At 33.0% G+C, this 3,100-nt stretch overlaps 1 long non-coding RNA gene across 2 annotated transcripts; it reads left to right on the forward strand.

Moving 5' to 3' along the window:
- Positions 1 to 588: 588 nt before the first annotated feature.
- On the forward strand, positions 589 to 2,861 carry LOC140036014 (uncharacterized). Of its 2 annotated transcripts, XR_011839911.1 has the most exons (3): positions 650 to 772; positions 1,351 to 1,555; positions 2,657 to 2,861. It is a non-coding gene; the product is annotated as an uncharacterized lncRNA (long non-coding RNA). The 2 variants fall into 2 exon arrangements; XR_011839910.1 differs by having other exon boundaries at positions 589 to 772; positions 1,351 to 2,861.
- Positions 2,862 to 3,100: the final 239 nt, after the last annotated feature.

The following is a 3,100-nucleotide window of genomic DNA, read 5'->3' on the forward strand; positions in this document are numbered from 1 at the left end:
AAAGACAAGAGCAAAAGTTTTTAGATTAACAAGAACTAATTCAAGTATTGCAAGAGATGGCATCAAATCCTCTAATATAGGATTGGTGGTGGTTTTAAGAATGGTTACATGGTTGGGTTTCAAATAATGATTAAAAAAAAGGATTCTAGATTTTACAAAACTAGTTGATCTGCATATTAGTTTTTTTAATATATAAACATATCATCAATGTACATTTTATTAATCCATGTATTTTTGTAGTAGTAGTACTTACAACACTAAGATACAAGCAGACTAATTCTATGAAAGGATATAAGCACAAGAAATTAATTCACCAATCTATTAATATATGACATATTTCTTTTTTACACCACAATTGACTAGTCTATTAAAACTTCAATTTGGTTATATCATGAGTTTCAACTTGGTCACTCAGGCTATTGATTTTAAAAGTTTGAAGGTTTGCAAGGACTTGACAGTAGCTTCAATAGATTCGACCGTTGTTACTACTCCCTCTGTCCCAAAATTTGGGATGCTTTTTGGGAAGCACACTTTTTATGTACAGTAGCATTATGGGGACACACTTATCTTACTCTTGCAATCGTACCCTTTGATGTTTACTAAAACAATCAACTGCTAGGGACCACTTATATTGCCATTTAGTCACTTTGACTAAAAGACAAAGACAAGTTAAAGTAAAACAGACGACCGTTTGCAACTTTGGCTATTTCTCTATCTATTTGGGTTTCATAAAATCAACAAGATAGTTCCAGAAGATTGACAACGGAAAAAGGTAAGATTTCTACGCATCCGTCTATCACTTTGTTGGTGCTTATCTTTTTTTATTTTCATTTTGTTTTATGATCTTTTGATCAATTTGAAGTAGATAATCTTGAGACTTAGCATAATTTAGCTAATCTTTTATTTGGCGCCATTTATTATTGTTCCTTTCTTTCCTTGAAATTTGGCAGTTCATTGAAAATTTGTAGATGCATTTTTTTAAACATTTTTGTTCTCACGTCTCTTATAAAGAGATTTTGGAAGCTGATAATTCTGATGTCTTTATACTATATATAATGAGATTAGAGAGAGATTTGTCTATTGCCCTTATTCTGTTTGATAGTATTCCACAGTGAACATGGATAATCATAGTTTTCAAAATTATGAAATCTCTAGGAAAAAGTTGACAAATCAGCAAAAGTAAGCCAGATTTGAAGCATTATTGCAATATAGTTATGGTGGGCAACTAGAAAGAGGAGTAACCAAAGTTATTGCAACTCAATTCAAAATTAGCACAAGGACAGTACAAAGAATTTGGGAAAGAGCAAAGTCTTCAATCATTAATGAAGGTTCGGTTGACATCTCTCACAGGTTTCCTAAGATGGCAGGACGCAAGAGGGTAGAGATAGGCTTCAGCACTATCATGGAAATACCTCTACGGTGTCAAACAAATATTCGTTCTCTATCAACCAAAATGAAAGTTTCCAAGTCCACTCTTCATCGACGAATAAAAGAAGGTGTTATCAAACCACATTCAAATGCATTAAAGCCTTACCTTACTGATGACAATAAATTGGTAAGACTCAAATTTTGTTTGTCAATGCTTCAACAAGAGAGTCTTAATGATGCACCTGTTTTCAAAAACATGTTCAATGTGGTTCATATCGATGAAAATTGGTTTTATATGACTAAAGGGTCTGAGAAATACTACCTGCATCTTGAAGAAGAACACCCTATGAGGACTTGTAGAAGTAAAAAGTTTATTGTTAAGGTTATGTTTCTAGCTGCAGTTGCTTGACCTCGCTTTGATTGTTCTAGAAACAAATACTTTGATGGAAAAATTGGAATATTTCCTTTTGCCTTCAAAGAACCAGCTAAAAGGAATAGCAAAATCATGTTGCTGGTACTCTAGAAACAAAGCCTATCCTATTAGTGACCAAGGAACTGTATAGAAGGTGCTTAATTGACAATGTTTTGCTACAATTCGTGCTAAACGGCCACAAAGTGATGTTATCAACCCTATCTTCATCCAACAAGATAATGCAAAACCCCGTATTGATCCAATGGATGTTGAGTTGATAGAAGCTGCCACAAGAGAAGGTTTTGATATTCGTTTATCATTTCAACCGCCTAATAGCCCTGCTATGAATGTTCTTGATCTTGGGTATTTTAGAGCCATTCAATCACTTCAGCATCAAGAAGCACCTAACTCTATTGATGAACTAATTTTTGCTGTTGAAAAGTCCTTCGATGAATTATCATCTGAAAGTCTCAACAATGTGTTCTTAACCTTACAACTATGTATGCTTGAAGTGATGAAGAATTTCGGAGGGAATAATTACAAGTTCCACATATTAGGAAGCAACGGTTGATAAAAGATGGAAATATTCCTTTGCAAATTGGATGTGATAAGGAGCTTATTGACAAAATCATCCATTATCTACAAGCATGAATGTACTGGTATTGGTTAGAATTTCCATATTATTTAAAATTTGCTAACTTCTAAACTATTTAGGTAGTGATAATGCTATCTAACTTATGATTCATTTCTTTTTCTCTATTCTGTTTTGAATGTATATCAAGTCATGGATCTAGCTTCTGGATTTGGATTATGCTAATGTTTTTTCTGTAGAACAGGGGACTTGACTTTTGCTACTAATGCTTTTGTACAAAACAGGGGACTTGACTTGTGCTAGACTTTTGCCACTAATGCCTTTGTACAAAACGGGGGACTTGACTTTGGCTACTAAGTTATTTTTGAGGGTTGTTTATAAGATTTGGTTGTCGCTCAAATCTATTTTAGGGGCATAGATTTTGTACTTTATGGATATGTATAGACAACCATGAATTCTTGGAAGCAATGAGTAGTAAATGTTATTTTAGTTTTGGTGCTTTCAAATTAATGCCTTGCTTGGAAGTTTAGGACTTCAACGTAATAACACTAGTTGATCATTTTGTTTTTTTCCCTTAACATTTTTTTCACTATATTTATTTGTTTGTTTGATACTAGAGGCAAATTTAAGAGCAAGAACACAAGTTATAGGACAAATTTTACCTTTTCTTTTTTCATCTTTACATTAAAAAAATTAATAGTGATAAACAAAAGGGTAAGAAATGCATC

Source organism: Coffea arabica, chromosome 2c (assembly GCF_036785885.1).
Source record: "Coffea arabica cultivar ET-39 chromosome 2c, Coffea Arabica ET-39 HiFi, whole genome shotgun sequence".
NCBI lineage: Eukaryota > Viridiplantae > Streptophyta > Magnoliopsida > Gentianales > Rubiaceae > Coffea > Coffea arabica.